Source organism: Rana temporaria, chromosome 2 (genome assembly GCF_905171775.1).
Source record: "Rana temporaria chromosome 2, aRanTem1.1, whole genome shotgun sequence".
Classification (NCBI taxonomy): domain Eukaryota; kingdom Metazoa; phylum Chordata; class Amphibia; order Anura; family Ranidae; genus Rana; species Rana temporaria.
Genome location: NC_053490.1, coordinates 207,156,413 through 207,180,142, shown reverse-complemented (window position 1 = coordinate 207,180,142; position 23,730 = coordinate 207,156,413). Strand labels below are relative to the sequence as shown.

Genomic DNA, 23,730 nt, shown 5'->3' with positions numbered 1-23,730 from the left:
AATTTTCACTTTGCCATTGAATTTTTTCTTAGCTTAGAGAATGAGTTGAAACTCTTGATTTCCACCATCCTATCATGCGCCAGCAAAAATACCGTATTTTTTTCCTTGTATGTGATTGGGTATTATTTGCAAAATTTATTTCCACCACATTTACTAAACCAAAAGAATATTCCCTTGCAAAGTGATCGGCCTTTTTTCCATTGGTAAATTAACTCATATGTGTTCAAATTAATTATGCTATGCAAATCTGTGTACTCAATGCTTAAAAGCTTTAGTGTTTCTACTTCCAGGAAATATGCAGGGCTGCAATGGAGACTTGCCGTAAGTGCTTGCTAGTTTGGAGTTTTCTCTAGGAAATCAGTGTATGTGACATGGCATATACAGTTCGGTGCCTGACACAGTTCCTTTTGGGACCACTTTGTGGCTGTAGGAAGGAAAGTTTGAAAAAGAGCTAGCTAGAGGTGAGACCATTTCTGCCAACCATTTGAACGGCTCTGTATGGACATGCTCATAATATTCAATCAGAAATCACAAGTGACGTGTAAACAAAATGGTGGTGAAATAAAGTTAGCAGTTTTCTGATTTTGAGAAATACATACTGTGCATTAAAGCATGAATGTGTTGTGCTTACTGTATATAATGATAGATTGTGTGGGAAAAATACATGGCTTGCAGAGTTGATCACATAACACCAAATAAATATTGTGACATTGACAAATTGGGTATTGACTGTAAAAGAACTGTGTTCATTAAAGAGTGGCCATATGTGACATGGTGTGTAATAGGAGACCTAAATAAAATATCTATTGCCTGTTTTCTTTGTTCATTCTTGTTGATACATTGCTTTCATTTTTTATATGTAAAATGTCTTTGAATAATCTGTTTAGCGTGTATGAGCACAGTTTGTTTTTGTATTCCATAACTGACTTTATTTTTATAAGTTGATAAAAAGAAAGTAAAAATGGTAAGGAGTTGACAATTTAAGAAGCACCAATAAAAGTAATTAGAGAAGGCACTCTTCTAGTTTCTGTCATTCTGCTCTTTATATGAACTCCTCTTGAGTTGTATTAAAAATATCTGTTTCATTGTTAATTGTATAAATGTAAGAAATAAAGCATTGTATTTATGTGAATGTTAAATCCCAACTCCACATGAAACTTTTTTCTAGTTTTGAATTTGTTGGGTATTTTGTTGGGGCACTCTGTGGCAGGGTTGCCAAACTCCTGTAGCATTTTTTTACTGACAAAACATGGAAAATGTACTGGTGGAGCACATTTTTTACTGACAACCTGAGAAATTACAGAACTCCTATTGAAAACTAGCACAGTGAATATGTTAACAGTATAAACATGATATGGAAACACTGACAATACCTATAGCAAAGTAATTTGTCTGATATACACTTAAAAAGTTAACACAGCATGAAATTATCAGCCCCTAAAATTTACTAGCAGTTATAAAAAAATCACAGATTTTTACTTTTTTTTTCAATTTCTTTATTTTAATTGTCATACATACAGAGAATTAAACAATTTCATTAATCCATCAATCATATAAGCTCCAACGAATCAATTCAAAATCCAATTAACAGCATTACTCCTATCTTAACCACTTGCCGTCGCCGCACCGTCATAATACGTCCACAAGGTGGCTCTCCTAGGCGAGATCACGTATTATGACGTCCTACCTTTTAGCCGCCACTAGGGGCGCACGCGCGCCGCCGGAGGCGCGCGCACGCGCCCCCCCGCTCGCCCCCGACTCCCGTGCGTGTGCCCGGCGGGCGCGATCGCCGCCGGGCACACGCGATCGCTCGGTACAGAGCGGGGAACGGGAGCTGTGTGTGTAAACACACAGCTCTCGTTCCTGTCAGCAGGGGAAATGCTTTTCTTCGGTTCATACACTGTATGAACCGAGGATCAGTGTTTCCCCTAGTGAGGCCACCCCCCCCCCCCCCCCCCACAGTAAGAACACACCCAGGCATACTTAACCCCTTCCCCGCCCCCTAGTGTTAACCCCTTCACTGCCAGTGGCATTTTTATAGTAATCTAATGCATTTTTATAGCACTGATCGCTATAAAAATGCCAATGGTCCCAAAAATGTGTCAAAAATGTCCGAAGTGTCCGCCATAATGTCGCAATACCAAAAAAAAAAATCGCTGATCGCCGCCATTACTAGTAAAAAAAATATTAATAAAAATGCCATAAAAATACCCCCTATTTTGTAAACGCTATAACTTTTGCACAAACCAATCAATAAACGCTTATTGCGATTTTTTTTTACGAAAAATATGTAGAAGAATACGTATCGGCCTAAACTGAGGAAAAAAAATGTTTTTTTATATATTTTTGGGGGATATTTATTACAGCAAAAAGTAAAAAATATTCATTTTTTTCAAAATTGTCGTTCTATTTTTGTTTATAGCGCAAAAAATAAAAACCGCAGAGGTGATCAAATACCACCAAAAGAAAGCTCTATTTGTGGGAAAAAAAGGACGCCAATTTTGTTTGGGAGCCACGTCGCACGACCGCGCAATTGTCTGTTAAAGCGACGCAGTCCCGAATCGCAAAAAGTACTCTGGTCTTTGGGCAGCAATATGGTCCGGGGGGTAAGTGGTTAAATACATCCACAGAAAAAACAATACCTAGTTATTTAGGATTGTCCCCATTCTATCTTAAGTTAGACTTGTTCTCTTGTATGCCCTGACAACATACTTTACTAAGAAGAAAAACCTCTACTTATCTGAAGAGGCAAAAGTTAACCCCGCTGGGATCTTGGCCATATTTTTCCTTCTGAAGATCAATCTGTATTTTTAACTCCTGTATCTTTACCCTCTGTTTTTTTATTGACTGCTGCAATGCTTGATATATATTGCCCTCGTAGATACGCTTTAAACGCATCCCAAACAATCTCTACCGAAGAAGATCCGGCATTATTCTCCCAATATTCTATTATTATAGATGTAATTTTTTCTGCTATTTCCGGATGTCCAACCCATTGCGGAGTTAATCTCCACAGAGACGCATTTCTTGGGGTAGGAATACGTATTGACAGGAACAGAGGAGAGTGGTCTGAAAGACCACTTGGTAAATACATTACTTCTGCGATGTCTGCTAACATCGCAGAATCTGTAAATGCCAGATCTATTCTAGACGCCGTTTTATAGGAGGTAGGTTTCTCTATAGGAGTATGCTCTTTTCCCCGGGTTCTTCCATCTCCAAATCTCTGTTACCCCCATCGCTTGTGCCCAATTATATTAATCTGTTGAATGTTGTTTAGGGGGTTTTGGTCTATCCAACTCTGGTGATAACACTGCATTAAAATCTCCAATTAGTATCAGCTTTGCTGGGAGATACTGAATGATTTTTTCCATTATGTCACTCAGAACCCCCACCGAGGATGGAGGTGGAATGTACACTGCCACCGTAACGTACCTCTGTTTACCATTACCAATCATATACAGCAGGATAACATATTTTCCATTTTTATCTATATAAGCCTTCTCTATTTCTCCCAGGAAGATTTTATTTACCAAGATCGATACCTAGCATAAGAAGAATAGGTAGAATGATATGTTTCTCGTATCCAAGCTTTTTTTAACGTTATTAATTTCTTTCCCATTAAATGTGTCTCCTGTAATATAATCAATTGGGGAGTATATTTTCTTATATATTGAAACATCAATGCTCTTTTAAACTTTTAATTTAATCCTCGGACATTCCAAGATAGTATCGAAAAACAGTTCTTTTTCCCGGGCATTGTATCTAAAGTATGAGAAGAGCCCATGCCTCCACCGTATCTTGTACCCCCCAATTTTTAAAGGATACGGAAGGAGATCCTATGTGCTCTCTCTACCACAAACGTTGAAGAGACTTCTGTTAAATGTAATACTTCTGTTAATAATTTTTCTGAAAATTTTATTGGATTATCTCCCTCCACCCTCTCTGGCAGACCCAGAATTCATACGTCGTTTCTTCTTAGTCGATTTTCTGTGTATATTGCTCTATCTTGTAGCTCTTTAATTTGCTTTTCCAATCTTTGCCATTCTTTATTATGCTTTTTTAATTTATCTTCAACTTTTAAAACGCGGATTTCTATTTCTGCTTTCCTCTTCTGAATTTTATCAAACTCGCGTTTTATTGAGCACACATCTACTGCCAAAGCATCTATTTTATTTGTCAGGACTTCACTGCTTGTTTTTATCGCCTCCAAAATGTCTTTCCCAGAGGGCGCATACTCCACCTCTCTTTCTCTTCCTGTCTGAGTCTCGGCTGTTATCCCTTTTAAGGGAGATTTTTGTGGGGATTGTGGAGGTATCTTTACTGTCTTTGTTGCCATGGCCGAAGGGGAGGAGCAGGGGGTCACAACCTGTTGTTTCACACGGGGTTTACCGGGGGCCATTTGTACTCATAGTAGTTAATTTATTATTATTTTGATTCATTTCTTTATATTCCTTCTTTATCTCCTACCCCCCCCTTTTTCTACCTGGCTCATGATTCTCTATCCAGACACTAGAAAATGCTGCAGCAGAGATAAGAAAAAAAAATTAAATACTTTTCCTCCTGTTTTATTCTGGATTATTCCACTACGATTATCCACGCAATCTTTGATTCTGAGAACAGGGAACAAAGGGTTATACAAAAAAAAGTTCAATTCTCTAAGTTATTAGGGCTTAGGTCTCACAACACAAGACAAAAAAAACTGAAACTTCAAGGTGCGAGCTGAGAGCCAAAGCCAGAGTGCAAGGAAGCTCATAATCAGGGGGTCATAAACCAATGTCCATGGAGTATGCCCTTCCACCAGACCTTCACAGCTCTCCCCTATTGCAACAAAAAGAAAGATGGCTAATTTACAGCCAAATGGAATGCCTGAGATGTCCAAGGCATCCAGTGCCCGTCCTCTCTCCTTACCACTCAGTCCGAGAGCTAGCGTTTTCCAGGCTACTACTCCCCCGCACTTCTGCTCCAAGAAAAAAAAACACAGCCCTTTCTCTTTCTCCTGTACTCTTACTGTTTTAAAAAAAAATGTATCAGACCTACTGTTGATGTCTTCCAAGGTCCATCAGGATCAGATGTCAGAGGCCAAAAGAACTGGGGATGGGGGGATCCGAAAGCACCAGCCTGGAAACCACGAGTTGAAGCAGCCAGTCGCCAGGCACCACACACTTAGGATCTCACCTGTCCATCCCAATTTCACAGAGTGCTATATGGCGAGACACAGCTCGCCGGGATTCCTCTCTTCCTCTGCCACCCAGCCGACCAACTACAGGCCCAGAGCAGGCTTATTGACACATCCAAGGTCGCTAGGACTCACAACTCCTTCTCCCCCACGGTCACTTCCCTCTATGATGGAGAGTGCAGAGTGCTGTGTAACAAGTCACAGAGTACCGCAGCCTGACGCTGCCGGGATTCCGCTTCTCCTCCACCACCCAGCCGGCTGATTGACACGCTGGGAAGAGAGAGAGAGACAAGCTGTCGGCACTGGGAGGGAAAACAAGCTGCCGGTGCTGGGAAGGAGGACAATCTGTCTGCGCTGGGAAGGAGGATAAGCAGTCGGTACTTGGAGGGAAGACAAGCTGTCGTGCTGGGAAGGAGGACAAGCCTTCAGAGCGGGGAAGAAAGTCAAGCCATCGGCGCTGAATAGGGAGACAAGCCGGTCCTTAAATTCAAGCTTGGATCTCGGCATTTCCCGCTGGCAGCATTACGAAATCAGAGCCCGCCCTCTCACACACGTCACACGCTCTCACGCATCTTCCGAGTTTTGATCTAATGTTTAAAGTATTTTTAGTATGACATTTTTTAACTAATAATAAGGGAAAATCTGATTACCTCTCATGGGATCAGAAAGGATTCCCCCCCCCTGCTGTAGCAAATGAAAGCATGCTTCGCTGGGGTTTTTCAACTTCCTCTGGATCCACTGTGGGTGAAGGATTGTGTATATAAGATTGTATTTATTTTTATTTATTTTTACTAGATGGACTTGTGTCTTTTTTTAACCTGACTAACTATGTAACTGTATAAGGAAATAAAGGTTATTGGATCAAAGGAGGTCAGCATTGATGCTTCTGAACATTTGTATGTAGCTTGGTCTGAGGACTCCAGGAGTTGCAACAATTTACCTGGTTAACTGGTTTGCCCATCATCCCTATAATAAAAAAAATGAAGAATGTAGGCGTCATATTTCTGACATCTACATATTTTACACACACACATTTTTTAACAAATGAAAAGTAAATAAAGGTTATTGGATCAAAGAAGGGTTTCATTAACATTTGTAAGTAGCTTGGTCTGAGAATTCCAGGAGTTGCAATGATTCACCTGGTTTACTGGTTTGCCCATCATACCTATAAAAAAATTCAGGAGTCATATTTCCGACATCTATATATTTTACACACACATATATATTGTTAATTATAGTAATATTATTGTTATTATTATTAACAGTACATTGCATATATGCCTTTAAAATCTTACCTTAATATCAGTTTAGTTATAATTACAAATGAAAATTCACAGAAAAAAATGTACAGTATTATAATAGGAGAGACAAATTACTATAATTTGACGTTTATACATCAAACGAAAGGAGTGAGAAATAAGCTCTTACCCAAAATTACTACACACACAAACAGACAGTCACATTGAAGTGGCTGCAGCTGGCACATCCCACCAATTTTATTATTAAAATCATTCTGATTCAAGATATGTGTCAGGTCTCCACAGTTTTCACATAGTTGTGGAATCCCTTGCTACAGAACCCCTATTAACCACCTGGATCTAACTGAATTAACTGTCAGGACACTGTGACAAATTGGAAAGTGCACATGTTTTGCCTCTTTTTCCCCTATGTGTCCTGAAAGATGTCTTTCTCTCTGGAAAAGCGCCAGCACCTGTCCATAACCTTGCTTGGAGTCAAACTGTGCATCTTGATTTCAACTTAAAGCATTGTTTGGAAGTCATCTGAAAGTTTATAGACAGATTTCTCTTTTTAGCTAAAACAATTTTGTTGTAAATATGTTTACCTTTTTTGTAAATGTATGCTCAAATTCAAAGTGACTGCAGTATATTTAAGATATATAATAAATTAATGCAAGAATACATGATGTGTATGTAATCTCTAACAATACATATCTCTTATTTGCTCTCTTTTGGTCTGTTAAATATAACTTTTAAATGTTTTATGATATTTATTTGGTGTGTTCAAAAAGAAAAAAAGTAGCTGTTCATCCAGCCAGAAATCTTGTGAGCTAATAACTTCCTGTGCTCTTTGCCTCTTTTTTTTATACAGTATTGTTTTTATTAAGAATTTTTTTACAATATAAAATCAGATTATAAAACTGTATAAAGGGTACACATAAGAGTAACAACCTCCACAACACATCTGACAAAGTCTGTTGTAAACAGTAGAAATGTACAGTAAATATTTTGGTTGTAGTAGTAATCAGAAAATAGGGAAAAAAATAAAAATTTGGGTTAAAAGACTAATAATATAAAGGGAAAAAAGAAACATAATAAAAGAATAATGGCCGTAAAACAGAAGTAATAATGAGGTAATATTGAGATGAACAATCTTAAGATATCAGTTGGATAGCGAAAGGTAACTATTGTATAATGCAGTTATCACTCTTTGCCTCTTATTAGTAAGCATTGTTCCCTGATATCTCTGTGGACTACAAAATACTTCCTGCAGTTATGGAAAAGAGAGGGAGGTGTAATGTAGTTTAAATAAAAATTACAGGAAAACACTGATCCCAACATTGATAAACGCAGCAAAAGGACTAATACCGAAAAACTGGTTAAGTACGAGAAAACCAAACATAAAAGAATGGTTTGAAAGAATTGAAAATTACAACAAAATGGAATACCTTTGTGGTTTCGATATGGGGCAACTCGATAAATATAATAGAAGTTGGGGGCAGTGGAAGGTTTTTAAGTCATCTGAGAAATTTTGGGAAAAAATTATAGAAGACAACAGAGAATGGAATAAGATGGAAAGGAGAGAACAAACCATTTGGGAGAGGGGAGGGATATTGGGAGGGGGGAGGGTAGGGTTTAAAACCAACATATAAGAAAAAAAGAAAAAAAAGAGAAAGATAAATAAATGTAGTAAATTAATAAGCAAATTAAACCAGTCTCCAGAAAACCACAAATGATGCAAAACTGTAGCAGAGACAATATAAACAAATACAATCATGAACAAGTCTCTTGTTCTGGTTGAGTCTGAAGCAGGATTACTAGATTAAATTAAAGGAAAAAAGTGTGAAAAAAGAAAACCAATACAGCCACCAAATCTAAGGACCAGGAAATCGCAATACTATTTTTTTTCTTGGTTTTAGATACATGTTAACTTTTTCACTGCCAAGCCCTGGGCTTCAATTTTATACTCAGATGACCAGACCATTTTTGCAATTTTTCCATTACTTTTTCATTTTTCTCTTACAGCTTTCAGGTTTTTAAAAGACTCCCAAAGCATACATTTTCTGAAAGCACATGACCAGTAGAATAAAAAGAAGGTACTACAGTTTATTAAGGCCCCAAGATATTTGCACAAATGTTTATCAAAAACAATATTTTTGCTAAAAATACACTAAAATAATTATTAGCAGATACGAAGATAGCAAATTCTACTAAATTCCTGCTAAATTCCTCCTAAGTGAAAAAGTCAAACCTGTATTGAGTTAATAAATACCTAGGGCCAGATTCACAGAGCAAGTACGTCGGCGTATCTACTGATACGCCGGTGTACTTTCAAATTTCCCGCGTCGTATCTTTAGTTTGAATCCTCAAACCAAGATACCATGGCATTTGGGTAAGATCCAACAGGCGTACGGATCTTAGATGCAATACTTCGGCGCCCGCTGGGTGGAGTTCGGGCCGTTTTCCGCGTCGGGTATGCAAATTAGCGATTTACGACAATCCACGAACGTACGCGCGGCCGTCGCATTTTTTAACGTCGTCTGTAGTCGACTTTTTCTGGCGTATAGTTAAAGCTGGTATTTTGCGGCGTATAGATAGACTTGCCATGTTAAGTATGGCCGTCGTTCCCGCGTCGAAATTTGAATTTTTTTTTCTGCGTAAGTCGTCCGTGAATAGGGATGGACGTAACTCACGTCTAAGTTAAAAAAATGACGTTGTTGCGACGTCATTTCGCGCAAAGCACGGTGGGAAATTTCGGGACGACGCATGCGCAGTTCATTCGGCACGGGGACGCGCTTCATTTAAATGAAACCCGCCCCCTGATCGCCAATTTGAATTCCGCCGCCAGAAATACACTACGCCGCTGTAACTTACGGCGCAAAATCGTTGAGGATTCGAAATTCCGCCAGGTAAGATACGCTGCGCGGATCCAATTCTCTCTGGATCTGGCCCCAAATATTTATAAGATTGAAATTGTGCATTTTTGCAAAATGGTGAAAATCTAAGGCATGCAAAACTGTAAAAAAACAACTTTCTCTAAAAACTTGAAGGCTTTATTTTTCACTTATAGCTTTCAAAGTTTGTACAAGATCCCCCTTTAGGCTTTACATTAGTGGTGCAAATGTTTATCAAACCGCAGTTTTCCCCAAAAAACGAAAACAAACTTAAAATCCTTATTTGCACACATAACACAACATGACTTATAAACTTCCTGCTAAATTCCTAGACTTTGTTCACATTGGGTATACTAAAGCCTACACCCATAGAGGCCACATTTACCCACACAGGGATGCACAGGTGTTATGTGCATTCCTGTATAGGCAGTCCCATTTACAGTATGTCAATTGGGATGCAGCGGTTGCAAAGAGAGAGCCACTGCTCTTCATCTGACATCTGTGCGAGTGTAGGTGCATAGCCCCAAAGGCAGATAGTGTGAGTTCAGAAACGTGCAGCCGCTGAGTCCTAATTGACATGAATGGGACTGCCTGCACAGAAATGCATGTAACACCTGTGCATTCCCATACAGCTCGCTCTGTTGCAAATGACATCAGTAAGAATGCCTTCATGGGAATGCATGTAACACCTGTGCACCCCTGTGCAGCTAAACATGGCCTTGCTGTAGTATGCCCTGTGTGAATGAAGCCACTCATCAACTGCCTCCCTTTGAGATGCAACTAACAGTGGACAGCATGTTTACATGCTGCAGCCATGATGCTTTGTGTCCGCGGCAAAGTTTACCCAACTAGCAGCGATCTTTGAATGGCAAGCCCACCAAACGCTACATATTCAAGTCAATGGGGAAGCTCCACAAATGCATGAATTATTCAGTAATCAGTGCTGTGGGGGACAGATGCATTTGAGGAAGGGAATTGTAGAGGGGAATTTTGGCAGCCAGTCCAGCAGGGATGTGAAGAGAAAGCAGGAAGCAGGGGGAAAGAGGGCAGAAAAGCAGCAGTGGGTGGGGTAGGGGGGCTCACGAATTAGGGCTGAACAGTTTTGCTATAAACTCACTGAAGTAACTATGAGCTTATGCAGAAGGTGGAATGCCAACTCCATACAGCATACAGACCTGGCCAGCTGGAAGTGGTTCTGTAAATCCATACTCTGTATGGACCTGGTAGCGAAAAGGTTAAAGTGACACAACATTTCATAATCCTGATATGTGTATGTTGTACCATGTACTTGTGTTAAAAAGTATCCTGTTCTCTTAGTAGTTCTTCCTTTGTGTGAAATATAGTATCTGGACATTCTGCCAGTTCCCCTGCATTCCTTTTTCAAACTGACCACACTAGGTATGGAAGCACATCCACCCCAGCATTGTCAGTTTTTTGGCTGTGCTAGGAGCACAAGCTGCCTGTCATCCAATGTCCAAGACTTGTGCTGACATGCCTCCCTGCACAGCTCTTTACTGGAAAGGTCAGTGTATTACTCTTTCTCTACCTCCTGCTGACATACCGCCCTGCAGTCTCCACCCCACCTTTTATGCAGCTGAGAACAGAGGTTAGGTAATCGCTTAAATGAGAAGAATAGCCAAAGCTTGTTTGGCCGTACTTCTCCTATGGATCACAGGAGTGACCCGTTTTCAGCAGAGAGTGGACTGATGTACACTCTCTGCTGACATCACTGATGTACATTCAGGCACTGCGTTATCCCGACCACAGAGTCTGGATCGGCCAGGTGCCTGGACTAACACCTGTCTCAGCCTCTCTGGGAGCTGCTGAGAGCCTGAGATGGCCACTCCCTGCCTCTCCACAGCTCAGTGCTTCTGTGACTGACAGTCTGTAGCTCTCTGCTCACGGAGCCCTGAAAACCGAACGATCAGCAGTGTTTGATCGCTCTGTTCTAAGTGTAGAGGCACCAGGGGACAGATGCAGCATCGGACTGATGCTACATTCACTTAGGTAAGTATTAATCTGCAAAAAAAAAAAGAAACTTTAGGAAAAAAAGGTATTTATATTGTTTTATATATATATACTGTATACATGAATGTATTGCCTGGCATTTCTATTTTAAACAGAATAGGTTGCTTTACAAGATAAGGGTTCCCATATACTTTAATTATTACTATTAAATTAAGAACAATTGATTTAAAATGATAAAAGACTAAAAGAAAAACTTCTTGTCTGTAGCAACTAGTGATATTTTGACTTTTGCTTTGCTTAGCTACTTTTCAGTGCAAAAAATAGAGCTATTATTCTTAATGCCAGGTACAGTTGCATGCACAGTACTGAAGGGCCTGCCAATTCACAGAAGGATGTAAATGCTGCCTTGCCTTGAGCCAAAGTGTTATTTTATCACTACCTGAAATGGCCCTTGTTTCTAATTTCCTCAATATACATCTATTAAAACTCACAGATATAACTACCCTGAGGCTAGCATTATTTTAAAGAGCGATAACAGGTGTGGTAATCGACTTTTTGCATTGATTTATCTCAAGGGCCGATAAAATAAAGCTGACAGTGCTATAATAGCACTAATAAAGGTAAAATACAGCTATTAACAGAACAGTCTAAATAAAGCACATTATACTGCTTTGTAAATTGAGATCTACAAGATATGAGCTAGATAATGTGTGGTATTAAATAAATTGTATCAAAATAGGATTAAAAGAAAAACAGCTTTGTTAATTGCTGTAATTGCTAAACAGGTTACATTTTTTGTGCATCAGTGATGCAGTTATTTGCAACTACAGTGAACCCCTATCACTTAGGACTGTATTAATGATTATGGATTAGTTAACAGTGCAACGTTCAACAAACCAAGCTACAAATCTTTAGCATTGGACACTATTGGGCTTAATGGAAAATGCGTCTTGTAATTGTTTTTTTTTCCAAGGCTAATTTGCAATCCTTTATTTTAAAAGGAGCATGGGTAGATGGACTCTGACATAGCGACAGTAGTGTATTTAGGTTTTGTGCTGCCCTAGGCCTGACTAAACTTGTGCACCCCCCAATTTAAATATCACCCACCCCTTCCTGTCAAGACCACACCCATTGCTGTTTAAGACCCGCCCTGAGATTTTCGAGTGGGGACACTATTTCCTCTCACTTCCTGTTTGGCTATGGGGCAGGAAGTGAAGGGAAATCTCTGCAATGAGACAGGGATGATAAAAAATTAACTGACAGGGGCTACAACCCTCCCTTACTATACAAAATGGAAAAAAAAGCACACATTTCTGATAATTTTATGGAGAGGACTAAGAAGATATAACCATGCCAATGGTGCAGGTTTGTGGTCCAGGATGATAGGACAGTCAAAATTAGAGGCGGCACCCTCCCTCCCCTTCCCCCACAGTTGCGGAATGCCGACCGCCTGCATACCGGAAGCAGCGTGGCCGCTTTATAGGGGCGCTAGACTAATTTTCCTCTCAGCCCAGTCCACCCCATAAAGTGTAGCGCAAGCCAGCGGGGACTCTTTTCGTGCTGCCCCAACTGAAAAGTGCTGCCCTAGGCCTGAGCCTTGTTGGCCTAGGCCAGGATACAGCACTGCATAGTGACATGACCAATGTGAATTACAGAAAATTGCAAGTTAACCTTTTAAAATTAACATTTGAAATAATGTCAATGTTATATGACAGATTGCAGACTGGCTTCTGTTTGTAAAAAAAAACTGGTTGGGGGTGTGTCATTTACCAGTAGTAGTGACATCACTGCTAAATTACAGATCTACAGATGACTTATGTTTGTAAACAAACAGGCCTGGGATTCTGCATGGCATAATTGACCAAATATGGTCACACCATAGGTGGCCACGGAGGTAACCCAGAATCCCCAATTCATTTTACAAACAGAAGCTAGCGAGGGATCTGTGGGAGATGTTATTCTTACCTCTACTGTGGAGTTCGTTTTGCACAGAGTGTCCCCAATCGTCCTCTTCTGGGGTCCCACGGCGGCTCTCGCTGCTCCTCTCTTGCAAGAGCTGACCCCCTCTGGGAAGCTCTCTCCCGAGGGGGTTACCTTGCGGGCGCACTACCGTGTGATAGACTCGGCAGCCATTACTGCCAAGTGTATGACTAGGCCCTGCCCCCTGGCGTGCCTTGTCATTGATTTGATTGACAGCGGGAGCCAATCGCTGTGCTGTTATAAATCTAACCAATAAAGAGCCGACGGGCCATTTGGAAAACTATGTGGGAACGAGCCCACGGAAGTTTGGGGCTCAGGTAAGTAAAACAGGGGCATGGGGGGCCGGAAAGTGCAAGGTGTTTTTTCACCTTAATGCACAGGATGCATTAAGGTGAAAAAACATGAACCTTTACAACCACTTTAATGTGAACGTGTGAGATTTACAGGTGCCAAAAGACTCTATCCCTCCTTTTGTTTGTTTGATTACATGTGCATTTCTAAATTGTCCTGCATATAAAACCAAGTCACAACATGCGCATTTTACTCATTTGGAGGACATTGGTGCAGAAGAGTAGAAGAACAAAAGTGTTGTTTTTTTTAAAATCATCAGTAATCTGAAAACAGCCATCATTTGCAAATAGTATACTGCCCTTGGTCTTCGTATTTTTAGTTCACTAATAGTTTTTGAGGATGATTGTTTTAGATCTGTGCAATAACGTTTGGTAATTTTTTTGCATGGTACTCTTTGGAAACTTTCCCACATGTATGTGGATTGCCATTCCAGGTGCTGATATTGCTTGTCTGCATGTTGTTCCCTTGAGCCTGAGATTAGAAGGATAACTCAACCAATGAGTTTTGTTGAACCACACTGCAAACAGCCAACTCTTCTAAATTCAGGAGAGAACTAAAATGATAATGAATAAGGGCTGTAGGCCATAATATTGCATTTGATGTGTTTTGGTTTAGTGTTGTTTCTAAATCAGATAGCAATACAGGAGTGCGAGTGTAGCTGTTTATGAGAATGGTGTCCTTGAATATAGAATAGGAGTTTCTGCAAAATAAATGACTTTGCAAAAAGTAAAGTTTGTATTTGATGTTGCTCAATACCTCATTCTGTAATGGATGAAGTCATTTTCTTGATTCATCTGTAATAGAATGCTGGAGGAGGTACCTGCATCTTGACCCTATGAACAGATGAGCCACCAGAGCAACAAAGTGACAAGGTGGCTGGTGAGAAAATAGTCAGCCAGCAGACCAATGTCAGATATATAGCTATCTATTTATATATACTATATATATATATATATATATATATATATATATATATATATATATATATAGCTATATCGTGTACAGATATGTATGCAGTATGCTGTAGTATGTATAAATATATACATATACACACTGAGCAAAATTATAAATGCAACACTTTTGTGTTTGCCCCTATTTATCATGAGCTGAACTGAAAGGTCTATAACTTTTTCTATGTACACAAATGGCTTATTTCTCTCAAATATTGTTCAAAAATCTGTTTTAATCTGCATTAGTGAGCACTTCTCATTTGTGGAGATAACCTATCCACCTCACAGGTGTGGAATATCCAGAGGCTGATTAGACAGCATGACTATTGCACAGCTGTGCCTCAGGCTGGCCACAATAAAAGGCCACTCTAAAATGTGCAGTTTTACAGTATTGGGAGGGACCAGGGGGTCTGAAAACCAGTCAGTATCTGGTGTGACCACCATTTGCCTCACGCAGTGCAGCACACCTCCTTCGCATAGAGTTGATTAGGTTGTTGATTGTGGCCTGTGGAATGTTGGTCTATTCCTCTTCAATGGCTGTGCAAAGTTGCTGGATATTGTCAGGAACTGCAACACGCTGTTGTATACACCGATCCAGAGCACCCCAAACATGCTCAATGGGTGACATGTCCAGTAAGTATGGTGGCCATGCAATAACTGGGATGTTTTCAGCTTCCAGGTATTGTGTACAGATCCTTGCAACATGGGGTCGTGCATTATCACTCTGCAACGTGAGGTGATGGCTGTGGATAAATGGCACAACAATGGGCCTCAGGATCTCTGCATTCAAAATGCCATCAATAAAATGCACCTGTGTTCATGTTCCATAGCATATGCCTGCCCATACCATAACCCCACTGCCACCATGGGCCACTCGAACCACAACATTGACATCAGACCACACAACACCATACACGCTGTCTGCCATCTGCCCTGTACAATGAAAAACAGGATTCATTCGTGAAGAGAACACCTCAGTGCCAGACGCCATTGAAATGTGAGCATTTGCCCACTCAAGTCAGTTATGACGATGGACTGCAGTCAGTTAGAGAAGCATGCAGATGAGCTGCTTCCCTAAAATGGTTTCTGACAGTTTGTGCAGAAATTCTTTTGTTATGCAAACCGATGTTGCAGCAGCTGTTTGGTTGGCTGATCTCAGATGATCTTGAAGGTGAAGATGTTGGATTTGGAGGTCTGGGGCTGGTTTGGTAACACGTGGTTTGCGGTTGTGAGGCTGATTCGATGTACTGCCACATTCTGAAATGTCTTTGAAGACGGCTTATGGTAGAGAAATAAACATCCAATTCAAGGGTAACAGCTCTGGTGGACATTCCTGCAGTCAGCTCAGCATACCAATTGCACACTTCTTAAAAAAATTGCTCCATCTGTGGTATTGTGCTGTGTGATAAAACTGCTCATTTTAGAGTGGCTTTTTATTGTGGCCAGCCTAGGGCACACCTGTGCAATAATCATGCTGTCTAATCAGCATCTTGATATGCCACACCTGTGAGGTGGATGGATTATCACGGCAAAGGAGAAGTGCTCGCTAACACAGATTTAGCCCTGGTTCACACTGGAGCATTTTGACATGCGATTTGAATTGTTAAATCGCATGTCAAATGGGCAGCAATTGCCATCAATGGCACCGTTCTAATCCGCATCTATTTCAAAGAGTAGTTTGTATACTACTATTTGCGTTTTTGGGCTGCAATTTACATTGACATCTGTGCAGAAACCTGCACATATATCTTTGAAATTACAGCCGAAATCGGGACGGACAAGCGGGAGTGAAATTGTGCGCGTTCAGTGGAACTCGCACTGCTTCATTCCCGCAGCTCAGTTTGAACCTGGACTTTGACAGATTTGTGAACAATATTTAAGAGAAATAGGCCATTTGTGTACATAGAAAAAGTCATAGATCTTTCGGTTGAGCTCATGATAAATAGGCGTAAACACAAAAGTGTTGGGTTTATAATTTTGCTCAGTGTTTATATATATACAGTACAGACCAAAAGTTTGGACACACCTTCTCATTCAAAGAGTTTTCTTTGTAGATTCACACTGAAGGCTTCAAAACTATGAATTAACACATGTGGAATTATACATAACAAAAAAGTGTGAAACAACTGAAAATTTAGGGCCAGATTCACAAACGAGATACGACGGCGTATCTACTGATACGTCGTCGTATCTCTGTTTCTAACTATGCGACTGATTCATAGAATCAGTTACGCATAGCTAGCCCTAAGATCCGACAGGTGTAATGGACTTACACTGTCGGATCTTAGGATGCAGTACCGCGGCCGCCGCTGGGGGGAGTTCTCGTCGTAAACCAGCGTCGGGTATGCAAATTAGCACTTACGGAGATCCACAAAGCTTTTTCCCTTTGTTAAGTCGCCGTAATGTTAGTTTGCCGTTGCAAAGATAGGGTACCTTTTACAAAGTGTAAAGTTAGTACACCATGTAAAAGTGTACCCGTCTTTCCCGCGTCGCTGTCAATTTTTTTTTTTTTTTCCCGGCGCAACTCTTTTTTTCCCGACGCAATTTTTTTTACCCGTTGCGATTCACAAAACCTTGGCGCGTCGTAACTTTGCGCAAAGCACGTCGGGAAATTTGCGTCGGGAGCATGCGCAGTACTTCCGGCGCGGGAGCGCGCCTAATTTAAATGGGACTCGCCCCATTCGAATTGGCCCGCCTTGCGCCGGCCGTATTTAGGATACACCGCCGCAAATTTCCAGGTAAGTGCTTTGTGGATCAGGCACTAACTTGGAAAAATTGCGGCGGTGTAACTTAAATCGGAAAAGTTAAGTTGCGCCTGGGCTACGTGAATCTGGCCCATATTTCATATTCTAGGTTCTTCAAAGTAGCCACCTTTTGCTTTGATTACTGCTTGGCACACTCTTGGCATTCTCTTGATGAGCTTCAAGAGGTAGTCACCTGGTGCAGCACCCCATCACTCTCCTTCTTGGTCAAATAGCCCTTACTAAGGATGAGCCGAACACCCCTCTGTTCGGTTCGCATCAGAACTTGCGAACACACCAAATGTTCTTGTGAACATTAGAACCCTGTTAAAGTCTATGGGACTCGAACATTTGAAATCTAAAGTGTTAATTTTAAAGGCTAATATGCAAGTTATTGTCCTAAAAAGTGTTTGGGGACCTGGGTCCTGTCCCAGGAAACATGTATCAATGCAATTTTTTTTTTTTAAAACGACAGTTTTTTCAGGAGCAGTGAATTTAATAATGCTAAAAGTGAAACAATAAAAGTGTAATATTACTTTAAATTTCGTACCTAGGGGGGTGTAAAGTCAGCATGTGAAAAAGCGCATGTTTCCCGTACATAGAACTGTCCCTGCACAAAGTGTCATTTCTGAAAGAAAAAAAGCCATTTAAAACCGGCTTTGCGGCTCTAATGAATTGTCGGCTCTTTCAATTACAGAGATGATTCATTCATAAAGAAAAAAAAATGTGTGGGGGTCCCCCAAATTAAATTACCAGGCCCTTCAGGTCTGGAATGGATATTAAGGGGAACCCCGCCGTAAAAAAAAAATTACGTAGGGTTCCCCGCAAATATCCATACCAGGCCCTTCAGGTCTGGTGTGGATTTTAAGGGAAACTCCACCCCAAATAAAAAAAAATGGCGTGGAGTCCCCCTAAAAATCCACACCAGACCCTTATCCGAGCACGTTAACCTGGCTGGCCGCAGAAAAGAGGGGGGGCAGAGTGCGGGCCCCCCCCCTCTCCTGAACCGCACCGGGCCACATGCCCTCAACAAAATCCAGCGATGTGAAACCACACCAGACCTGAAGGGCCTGGTATGGATATTTGCGGGGAACCCTACGTAATTTTATTTTTTTTACGCGGGGTTCCCCTTAATATCCATTCCAGACCTGAAGGGCCTGGTAATTTAATTTGGGGGACCCCCACACATTTTTTTTCCTTTATGAATGAATCATCTCTGTAATTGAAAGAGCCGACAATTCATTAGAGCCGCAAAGCCGGTTTTAAATGACTTTTTTCTTTCAGAAATGACACTTTGTGCAGGGACAGTTCTATGTACGGGAAACATGCGCTTTTTCACATGCTGACTTTACACCCCCCCTAGGTACGAAATTTAAAGTAATATTACACTTTTATTGTTTCACTTTTAGCATTATTAAATTCACTGCTCCTGAAAAAACGGCCGTTTTTAAAACTTTTTTTTGCATTGATACATGTTTCCTGGGACAGGACCCAGGTCCCCAAACACTTTTTAGGACAATAAATTGCATATTAGCCTTTAAAATTAACACTTTAGATTTCTCCCATAGACTTTAACAGGGTGTTCCACGGCTTTTCGAATTTGCCGCGAACACCCCTAATTGTTCGTTGTTCGCCGAACAGGCGAACAGGCAATGTTCGAGTCGAACATGAGTTCGACTTGAACTCGAAGCTCATCCCTAGCCCTTACACAGCCTGGAGGTGTGTTTGGGGTCATTGTCCTGTTGAAAAATAAATGATGGTCCAACTAAACGCAAACCACCCCCACACACCCATCACACCTCCTCCTCCATGCTTCATGGTAGGAACCAGGCATGTAGAGTCCACCTGTTCACCTTTTCTGCGTCGCACAAAGACACGGGGGTTGGAACCAAAGATCTCAAGTTTGGACTCATCAGACCAAAGCACAGATTTCCACTGGTATAATTTCCATTCCTTGTGTTCTTTAGCCCAAACAAGTCTCTTCTGCTTGTTGCATTTCTTTAGCAGTGGTTTCCTAGCAGATATTCTACCATGAAGGCCTGATTCACACAGTCTCCTCTTAACAGTTCTAGAGATGTGTCTGCTGCAAAAGGTGGCTACTTTGAAGAACCTAGAATATGAAATATATTTTCAGTTGTTTCACACTTTTTTATTATGTACAATTCCACATGTGTTAATTCATAGTTTTGATGCCTTCAGTGTGAATCTACAATTTTCATAGTCATGAAAATAAAAAAATAAAGAAAACTCTTTGAATAAGAAGGTGTGTCCAAACGTTTGGTCTGTACTGTGTGTGTATATATATATATATATATATATATATATATATATATATATATATATATACAGTATATCGTATGCTGGTCTACTGGCTGTGGCAATTGATGCAATTTACTACTTGAATGTATTCTACATATAGAGACTCATCTTGAAGAAATGTTGCTAATATGAAATAATGCTTTTTACAGTTTAATTTTTTAACTTAGCCCCTAATTCTGTTCCTTTAACAATTCCAAGCATGTTATGAATCGCCTTTCTCTTAACTTTGACTTGCTGTTGTGATTTTTTTTTATCTTTTAAGGTTATCAACTGTATGTCCGTTCATACAGAATAAAATGTTACACTGTATAATGCTGAGAATCATCGGGGGGGGGGTGGTGTTGGGATTCACAGAAACTAATACTAGAAAACTTTATTGCACCACCCCTTCTGGGAAACATTCACAGTTTTTTCTTTGTCTAGACAATGAATTATCATTGCTTTTGCTACTGTACTGTATACATTGTCATATATTATGTTGTAGTTGAGGAAGCCTGCAGGAACTTTGTCAAGCAAAACATTCAGAAAATTTATATTGTTCCTCTGCTGAGGTTTGTCATTATTAGTTTGAGGCCTCGTACACACGACAGAGTTTCTCGGCAGAATTCACCGAGAAACTCGGTCAAAACCCGGATTCTGCCGAGAAACTCTGTCGTCTGTACAGTTTTGGCTCGATGGAGCCGCCGAGGAACTCGACGAGAAAATAGAGAACATGTTCTCTATTTTCTCGTTGTCCTCGTTCTTCTATGGGAGAAGCCGGCCCGCCGAGCTCCTCGGCGGCTTCATCCCAAAACTCGACGAGGAACTCGACGTGCCAAGCACGTCGAGTTCCTCTGTCGTGTGTACGGGGCCTTAGACATTAAGTTTGGCCCATTAACTTTCCTCTCTTTACTTTTAGAAGAAGATTAAAAGAATCTTACATAGACTATAGTCAGAGCTCTATTGGTTTTACTTTGACAGCTACAGAAAATGCAATGTGGTGTCCAGCAACAAGAAAAGCATGTTTCAAAGGCTTGGAAAATCAGCATGCCTAAATTATTGGTTTGAACACTTAAAAATTTTGGGTTGGAGTATAACACTTTTTAACACACCATTAAAGCGTGTCTCACATGGGCAGTTTTAAAGCTCATTAATGTGAAAGTGCATTTGAGAAGCATTAGATAAATCTGCCCTGTGCTTTTGCAGTGCTTTGAACTTCAAAGAGCATAGTGCGAGCTTTGTTTTGTCCTAAAAGCATTTTAACAGTACCACAGTAACCTTGGCAAGTACATAGACACAGCAACTCACTCAGACAAAACCTTATAGGTAGAATACCCTCTTGAAAGCAACCTTCTTTAAAAGAAAAAGAAAAAGAGAAATATAAAAGCTGAAAAATAGTATAGAAGAGCCTGAAAGAAGAATGTAACATACAAATGATAGACCTAAGTATTTTACAAAATAATGCCATAGTTCTAGGAAAATAAATCATGCTGCCTGTATATATTAATTTTATAAGTGGCCTTGTGTCAGCTTTATTATTGAACAGGATTCTTCTTTTATATTTAGAGATGAGTGCGCCTAGTGATACATTTAGTACATCCTAGATGTCTTGAAATATATTTATATCTTTAAGTTAGTTACCAAGAACAAGTGTTGAACAAGATAGAAAAAGAGTAGGACAGAAAATAATCAGACAGCAACAACAACCACATCTTAACTATTTATATATATATATATATATATATATATATATATATATATATATATACAGTGCTTTAAGTGGGCCAAAAGAGGTGCCGGTACTCTATTAGGCGCCGGTCCCCCCCCCCCCCCCAATACTGAACATGAAAATACCCTTGGCTGCGTGTGATGGGCACAGTGGCTGCATTTGATGGGCACAGTGGCTGCATTAATTGGGCACAGTGGCGACAATTGATGGTGGCACAGTGGCTGCGTGTGGTGGCACAGTGGCTGCGTGTGATGGCACAGTGGCTGCGTGTGATGGCACAGTGGCTGCGTTTGATGGGCACAGTGGCTGCATGTGATGGCACAGTGGCGACAATTGATGGCACAGTGGCAGTGTGAGTTGGCACAGTGGCTGCATGTGATGGCACATTGGCGACAATTGATGGCACTGTGGCTGCGTGTGTTCGCACAGTGGCTGCATGTGATGGCACAGTGGCTGCGTTTGGTGGCACAGTGGCTGCGTGTGATGGGCAGAGTGGCGACAATTGATGGCACAATGGCTGCGTTTGATGGGCACAGTGGCTGCGTTTGATGGGCACAGTGGCTGCGTTTGGTGGCACAGTGAGGCTGCAATTAATGGGGGGTTTTTTTAGTTAGAGAAGGCAAGCTCAAAATAACTCAAATATTTTTTTCTGCCATTTTTTTATTAAAAAACTGATGGTCACCTCAGTCCAACCCCCCCCCCTCCCTCCAATACAGTCAATTATTTTCTTACTTTCTTCTGTTGCAGTCCTGAGTCCAGGATCCAGACAGTAGCAGCACTAGGAACTGTAGACGCAGGCTGAGCTGAGGCTCCTCGTGACTTGGGCTTCTTTCCTTGCCGCCGACACAGCTCCCTGCGCGAGTCCTCCTCTCACCTCTCACCTCGCCTCCGGTGTGACGTCACGCGGCACACGCCGGGGAATGACCCAACTCTCCTCCATGGGGCAGGGGGGGGGGTCGAGGAAACGCACAGGACAGGAGTGACAGGACAGAGGAAAGGGAGCCAGGAGCGCACTCGGCAGCAGTGAGTCGGCTCCGGCGGGGCGGCATACAGTTTCTATTGTGACTGCGCTGCCTGTCTGACACACATTACCGGCCCGCAACTCGACAAGCCCACCGGCTGCGTTTCGGTACTGTAAACCCACGTACTGGGCGCACGGAGAGGTGCTGGTACTCTCCAGGGCCATTTTTGGAAGTGGCGGTACTGAGTACCGCCGCGTTCCGGCCCAGTTAAAGCACTGTATATATATAGAGAGAGAGAGAGAGAGAGAGAGAGAGAGAGAGAGAGAGAGAGAGAGAGAGAGAGAGAGAGACATGGATATGTGGGAAAAATCTATTTTAGTAATGCCAGTCCAAACTGTGCTTCTAGGACAGGGGTATTAAATTAAATTATTACATTTCATGGAGGATCAAACAGTAAAATGTTCTTCAGCAGAGGTCTGAATCGTATGTTTGTCTACGGACTCCTTTACATAACGCCCCCCCCCCCCATCACAGTCCCTCACTTCACTTAAAGGGTCACTAAAAAACATTTTTTTTTGCTGAAATGACTGTTTACAGGGTATAGAGACATAAAAGTTAACTGATTCCTTTTAAAAATGATTAAAAATAGATTAAATTCAATCATATAATGTGCCTCTAGTTTCACTTTCGGTTTTAAACTGGTTTCATGTTTATGTGAAGTAAAGAGACCCACAGAACAAAAACAAACAAATCCAGGGCAGTGTTTTGTTTTTAAAATGAATCTGATTGGTTCTGAGGAGTTTTAGACACACAGTAATGACAGCTTAGACCACCGTGAAAAGCTCCCAGTACCATGGTTATAAGGAGCCAGACAACCAGGAAGTGTGGAGATCACAGCAGAATTACAGCTACTTCAAAGCAAAAACGAACAATAAGGACATGAAACCAGTACTGCAGTAAGGTAAAGGAAGCTATTTAGCTAAAAAAAAAAATCCTTTAGTGATCCTTTAACAGTTTTCCCTTCAAAGCAGTGTTCTCAGGCCCCCTTCTCATCACCCCCACCCTCTTTACAGTAGTGTACTGAATCCCCTTTACATAACACACCCCTTTTATTCACAGCCCCCCTTTCAAATGATCACCCCCCTCAATACTATCCTCTGCCCCTTCACATTACCCGCCCCCCCCCACACACACACACACACACCACTGCCCCTTCACATAACCCACCCCCTCCTTCCAAATCACAAATCCTCCAACACACAGTAGTGTGATCTGCCCTCTTTACATCATCTGCCCCCACACCTCCTCATCACCCCTACCCCCACAGCACTGCTCCTTCCATTAAACTTACCTTTGGAGGATTTTAAATAAAGGTTTTGAATATTGAAAAGGATTTCATAGGGGGTTATTTACGAAAGGCAAATCCACTTAGCACTTGGAAGT

General features: G+C 41.1%; 1 protein-coding gene across 1 annotated transcript in view; it reads left to right on the top strand.

The window, feature by feature from the left end:
* The window catches only part of LOC120926418 (gamma-aminobutyric acid receptor subunit gamma-3), a 318,111-nt gene that overhangs the window by 197,867 nt on the left and 96,514 nt on the right, over nt 1-23,730 (top strand). The window lies entirely within an intron of this gene.